We start from the raw sequence: 7,172 nt of genomic DNA on the forward strand, positions 1-7,172 counted from the left end.
AGTAATACTACCAGACCGTAATACGAAGTGGCTGAAATGATGATAGCCTTTGAAAGCTAGGGTATCAATGGCTCATGCAAATTAGGTCAGGCGACCCTATGCTCGAGTCAAATTGTAGCAGATTTTCATGCAATCTGAATGAAAATACTTACGTATTTAGGACCAAATTTGGTAACAACTTTAGGTGATTGGTTAAGTGGGCCCGGATCAATTAACCACATGTGCATGTTGTTTTTTATTTATTTTAATAAACCTTAATAATCATTACCAAATTCCATGTATAATCGAAGCCTATGATCAAATCGGAGTCTTCTATTTTACCAAAAAAAAACTCAGTCTTCTAGATTTTGAAATCTGAGAGCAGTTAGAAATTAGAACTTAAACTAGCTTTGAGTGGTTATTTGCATCTTAAGGTAGTTGCAATTATAACCCTAGCTACCATCATTTTGCAGCAAAACTTCCATACAGGTCCATGATAAAGGATGTTTTAAACTTTTTAACTGTTACATGTTAATTTTTTTTCACCTGTAAAAATTAATAATTAAAAAGAACAGATATCTCAAGTAATTCAATACTCTTCAATATGATATACAATGCCCTTTTTGCACTACACAAGGAGAATGACTAGAGAGCATTCAAAGTATCTGGAAATAGATGTTCTTCGGATCCCTTATATCAAATCTATTAAATCAAAGGATTCAGGTTTTTGAAATTTGTTTTAACGGCTAAAGTTATTATAACTTTTAAAAGAACTTCCTATTTGTAATTGTTGAATCAAATTTCAATGGTTTAAATCCTTTAACTTGATAGATTTAATAGAAGAGATCCGGTGAAAATTTCTTTTCAAACGATTCCTCTTTGTGTACCACTGTGCATGACTGACTTGTCACCCATAACCTGCCACGTGTACGGGAGATTGGTGGCAAAAACGAGACTGATTCATCTCTTTCATATAGTGACACGTTGGTATCTTCTTGGAGATTTCCCACCATCAGTTCATATATTTATCGACAGTAGGATTAACCACCATGAAAATTAGAACTAAAACTAAAATTCTAAGAAAAAAGAAAGGAGATGGTCTTTAGAGTGCAAATAACGAATTCCAAGCATGAAAATATGATTAACATCGACGTTACAAAAGGATCATGTATTATTGATATTAAAAAATTTTATCCTAAATTTTATTTTATTTTTTTTTGAACTTTTTTTTGGGTACATTAAAGAGCTCAAAGAATATGGGATACACGACAACTTTGTGAAGGCAAGAAGAGATGTGATGGGGAAAGCAAGTTATATTCGTCATGACATATGAAATGGAGAAGTCCCTTCCCACATTTCACAGCTGACAGATAAGTTTGTACCAACAGTTTTCGTTTTTTGCTTACTTGTGTTGCTTAATTTGTCGTAGAACTTATATGAAAAAGAGCTAACCATGATCTAGCTTTAATTAATAAAAGATAAAACTGTTGTAGAGCTTTATCAAGGGTCCTACCATAAAATATAAAAGAGAATAATTATTTTTTTAACAGACGAGATTATCTATACTAGGGGATAGGAGAATAAGTTCAACCTCACACTGGACTAATCATAATAATGTGGTTCTTATTCTCCTTTGGTGAGAATTGAAACAAAGACCTCTTACTTATAAGTGAAGAAGAATATCACTACATTGTAGTACTGAGTGATTGAAAAATAACTATTAATCTAACAGAATTAACGGCAAAGGATGTTGGCACGAATTAAAAGTTAATGAGTTTTAAAACAATTGAAACCAAATTAAAAGTTTATAGGACAATTACAAGAATTATAATTCATTAGCAATGAACTTGTAGATGAATTGGTTCTGTTGCACCCAAACTCCCAAGTTCGACTTCCACCGCACGTCATGTACATAAAAATACTTATAATTCAGGCAACATTACTAAATGTTTCTCAGCCTGCAATTGAGTAGTCGATGCATGAATTTTTTATGATACCAATATCCATAAAGTGACCAAGTGCAAAGTTTGGAACTTTGGATCGACAGCTGGCCTTTTAACAAGTGACAGACTCATCAGGTTCCTGCCATAGTAATTTGAAACATCCCATCCTCTTCCCCGGCACCTTCAGTTTTGGTACAATGAACAGCAAAAAAAGGACTGTCGTAGCCAGCTCAGGTTAATGTGGCCAGGTCGGTGTAAGAGTTGACTTGACCATGCTGAGGAGACCCTGCATGCACCCAACCATAACCTGTCATGCTTCTCAAATTCAAACATATGTTAATAAATTAGTAACTAAAATTATAGGTTGAGGCTAATGGTACTTTAGATACCGTTTGGTACGTGGGATGAGACGGAATAAAGTGAGACAAGACGTTTTGTTCCACGTTTGGTGTGCCTAAAACAGGTGGAACGAGCTGTTCCACGGAACGAGTTTTGGGTGAATTTTCGTTCCACCTCACCCCCTGGAACGACTCGTTCCACATCTGTGGAACACAAAATTATAACCTCTCTGTCTTCTTCTTCTTCCTCATTGTTTCCATCCGAGGGCATCTTTGCTCCCGCTTCATTCCGTCCCGTCCTGTTCCATTCCGTCCAGTCTCATTCCATTTTGTCCCGTCTCATTCCATTCCGTCCCATCCTGTCTGCATATGAAACGATACCTTGGGGCACCATAGCAGCCAATAATGCAGACGAATAAGTGGGTCCGTAAATATTTTTGGATCAGAAAAAAAAAAAAGTGGGTACGTAAATTCTAGGGTTGGTTTAACTTGGCTACGTACTAATATATATATATATATATATATATATATATATATATATATATATATGTTCTATTTTCTACGATGACAACAGTAGCACTTGGCTGATGACTAGGTTAATTAGAAATTATTAGTTGACTTTAAGAATTTCCAACATTATAGTGAGGGTTGACCTATGAGATTAGTTTCTAATTAATCAAGAGGACGAAAGCTATTTTATTCTAAATAAAAAAATATATATGATTAATGAAAGCAACGTTTGATCTTTCATATATACAGTTTTCTTAAGATTTAATGATTATTTTTGCATGTTCAACGTCTATTCATGCTGCAATTTCTTTTTTCTGTTCGGCCGTTGTTTGTTTGCCTGCGACACATGTGAATGTGTGACATGCAGCTGGATTGATACTACTCTCATGCAGTGTAAATCGAACAGAAGAGGGATAAACCACACTGTTGGTACGTAATGCTTGCCATTAGAATAGATAGAACGCAAAATGTCACAGTGTGCAGCTATACTTTTGGCAGGCTCTGGTTATGCCATGAAGTGAAATCTCAATGGTCTCAGCCATGTAAAATATTGGTGTTTTTTTTTAACCAAAAGATCAATTTCTTTAGACTAGTGCATCCTGTTGATTTGTATAATATTTCCTGTTAATTCTGGGATTCCTATAATATTGTGTTTCCTAGTTTAGATTGTAGATTGATTGTAATTATTCTTTCCTTATTGTAGTAGGATTGTACATGATTATATATTCCTCATAATGAGAAGAATACAATTATCACATTCAAAACATTCTCTTCTTGGCACCAGAGCCAGGTCGTAAAAAAAGGAAAGAAAGTTTCGAACCCTAACAGGGTTTGTTACTGTGCCATGCCTAGCACCACCGTGGTGCCACCGACGAACAGCGAGCAATGTGAAGTTGTTGCCGTGTCTCAATCTTCTGTCCCGAATTGCGGTGAGCAACGTGTGTTGTTGCTGCCCTAAGTACCTTTGCCGTTGCACATATTTCCTCTTCGTGAAAGATGTCTGCCGAGAACAACCAAATCATTTTTGCTACCGCTTCGGTCATGATTCAGCCGAATAATTCAAGCTTCAACATTGGGATGGTTTTGGATGAGAAGAACTATGATTTATGGGCTCTTCTTATTCAAATTCATATTGTTGGAAGGAAGAAGATGAGATATCTTCGTGGGTCTATTAAGGCCCCTACAGAGGATGATCCCAAATATGATGATTGGTTCTCTGAAGATCAGAGAATTAAGAGTTGGCTCTTGTCTTGGTAATGAAGCTGGAGATCATGAAACGTTATATTCGATTGTCAACTTCTAAAGAGATCTGGGATGCTCTTAAGACTACTTATTTTGATGAAGACGATGAGGCTAAAATTTATTCATTAAATCAGAAAGCTTCATGTCTCAGGCAGGATGGGCGGCCTTTGGCTAGCTACTTTGGAGAATTGATAGAGATTTCTTAGGAATTAGACCACTTTAATAAAATGGCCATGGCATGTGAAGCAGATGTTCTGATTTTCCAGAAGACAACTGAGCAACAAAGGTTGTATTTGTTTCTTGGTGGGCTTGATGATGGGTTTGATCAAGTTCGTGGAGAAATATTGTGCAAAGACCCACCACTTGGACTTCAGGCTGCTTATGTGTATGTTCGTCGTGAAGCAGATCGCAAGGAAGCTATGAAGATGGAGGGCTAAAGCTCAGAACCGGCTACGATGGCAACCAAGGCCCGCGGCCCCTCCAACCGCACCAACCTAGGTGGGTCTGAGAACAAAACGGGGCAGCCAAGAACTGGCCAAACTGGTCGTGATCGTCCTTAGGGTAAGTGTCCCCATTGTGATATGACGGAACATTTCAAAATTTGGTGCATTAAGCTGATTGGGTATCCCGAATTGGGATAAGACATGTGACCCTCGCTTCAATAAACCTCGAGCTTCTGTTGTAGAAACCAATGATGATTCAGCGGATGTAGCAAGTAAAGTATCAGCTCTGATTGTTGCGGCAGGTACTGATGGTAAAACACTTAATGTTTCCAATTCTGTTATGAATAATACATGGATAATTGATTTTAGAGCTACTGAACATATGACTTGTGATTCTAGACAATTTCCCTCACTAAAAAACTCTACCCACACCGAGGTTAATATGGCTACTGGTGATGTTGCCCCAATCCTTGGGGAAGGCACGATTTCCCTTTTTGATACCATGAAACTTGATACTGTTCTTATTGTTCCCTCCTTGAATTATAATTTATTATCGGTTGCCCAAATAACCCTTGCCTTACATTTTTGGTGGTGTTTTGGCCTTACTTTTGTGTATTTAAGGACATCCAGATGCGAAGACAATTGGTTATGGTATTAGACGAGGGAAGTTGTACTACCTCGAGTTGAATTCCAGTAGCTCAGGCTTGCTTACTCAAATGTTGTCAGTGAATAGGACTCCAGCCGAGAATAATAAAGGGTCTGATGTGTGGATGTGGCACCGTCATCTTGGCCATGCTTCGTTTGGTTATTTGCATAAGTTATTTCCTAGTTTGTTTGTGAAAAATGATGTTTCTCAGTTTAAGTGTGATGTGTGTGAAATGGCTAAGAGCCATCGAACTTCTTTTCCTCCAAGTTTAAATAAGAGTTTCATTCCTTTTATGATTGTGCACTTGGATGTTTGGGGCCCTTCCAAAATTGCCTCTCTTGGTCGAGCTTGATCATTGGTTTGTTACATTTATTGATGATTGTACGAGAATGACTTGGGTTACTTTGCTAAAATCGAAAACTGATGTGAGTATGACCTTTATAAAATTTCACAAAATGGTTTTGGTACAATACAATATGAAAATTCAAGTGGTTCAAAGTGATAATAGAGGCGAGTATGTTAATACTGAACTTTGCTTTTTCTTCGATATGTACGGTATTGTTCATCAGATCACATGTCCATATACTCCTTAGCAGAATAGGGTGGCTGAACGAAAGAATCGACACTTGTTATAAATGGTTCGTGTTTCTCTTATTGAGGCACGTCTTCCTTTGTATTATTAGGGTAAGGCCCTTACATCGGCTACCTACCTTATTAATCCACTTCCTTTTCGTACCCTTGAGTTTCAAACACCATTTCAGACTCTTATGTATCTGCTTAGCTGCCCAATAGTCCCTAACGTTTCCCCTCGAGTTCTGGGCTGCGTGGCTTTTGTCCATATGCATCCTTCACAATGGTAAAACAAACTTGAACCTCGAGTTCTTCGATGTATGTTTATAGGGTATGCTATTACTCAAAAGGGCTATCGGTGTTATCATCCTCCCACTAAAAAAAAAGTTTATCACCACTGATGTCATTTTTCATGAAACGGAGATGTATTTTGGTTCCTTTGAGTCCTTACTTCACGGGGAGTTTCAAGGCGATGAAGTTCGTATGTTTGATTATGGAACCGAGCAGCAAGATATGGTGCAGCCACCCACCACCAAACGGTAGGCCACTCCACAACAACCTACTACTAAGCAACAAGTTAAGGTGCAACAGCCAGCCATCGAGCAGCAAACCACTATGTAGCAGCCTACCACCGAACCCGTGTCGACTGTACAACAGCCTTGTTCCGAGCAGGTTGTTGTTGCACATCAATTTCCTACTTAGTCTGAGATAATGGGAAACATAGCTATTTCGACTCCCTTGCAGGTAGAACCCGCGGTTGTAGAAGAAACAGTACAAGCCAACTCGTCTAAAACTAAGTATTCAGTGAGTGAACCAACCCATAACTCAAGAATGAGGTACCCATTAAACAACTATGTGTACAATTGTCACCTGTCTAAATCAAATAAGTCGTTTGTGAATCAATTATCCACTGTATATATTCCTAACAGTGTGCAGGAAGCCTTAGCTGATCCTAGATGGAAAGAATCAATGAATGAGGAACTAAGGTCGCTGAAGAAGAATGCTACTTGGGAATTATCGAACTTGACAGTGGGCAAGAAACCTATGGGATGTAAATAGGGCTATACAGTGAAATACAGCAGATGGAACGATTGATCGGTTTAAAGCAAAACTAGTAGCAAAGGGGTACACTCAGAAGTATGGCATAGATTACACGAACACCTTTGCGCCAATAGCCAAGATCAATATTGTTCGAGTTCTCTTGTCCATGGCAGCAAACCTAGACTGGCCCCTTCAACAATTCGATGTAAAAAAATGCATTCCTACATGGAGGTTTAACTGAAGAAATTTATATGGAGTTTCCACCGGGATGTACCGGAACAGACTTAAACAAGGGAAAGCTATGTAAGCTAAAAAAGTCACTCTATGGATTAAAGCAATCACCAAGGGCATGGTTCGGCAGGTTCACTAAATCAATGAAGGCATTTGGGTATAGCCAGAGTAATTGGGATCACACTCTGTTCTTGAAACGAAAGAATAAAAAGATTACAACACTCATTGT

The 7,172-nt window shown here is 38.1% G+C and overlaps 1 pseudogene; it reads left to right on the forward strand.

Annotated features, from left to right (window-relative positions):
• The first annotated feature begins 3,766 nt into the window (after positions 1–3,766).
• On the forward strand, positions 3,767–5,113 carry LOC148696386 (uncharacterized; annotated as a pseudogene).
• The last annotated feature ends 2,059 nt before the right edge of the window (positions 5,114–7,172 follow it).

Source organism: Pyrus communis, chromosome 6, assembly GCF_041283825.1.
Source record: "Pyrus communis isolate YQ-2024b chromosome 6, ASM4128382v1, whole genome shotgun sequence".
In the NCBI taxonomy this organism is placed as follows: domain Eukaryota; kingdom Viridiplantae; phylum Streptophyta; class Magnoliopsida; order Rosales; family Rosaceae; genus Pyrus; species Pyrus communis.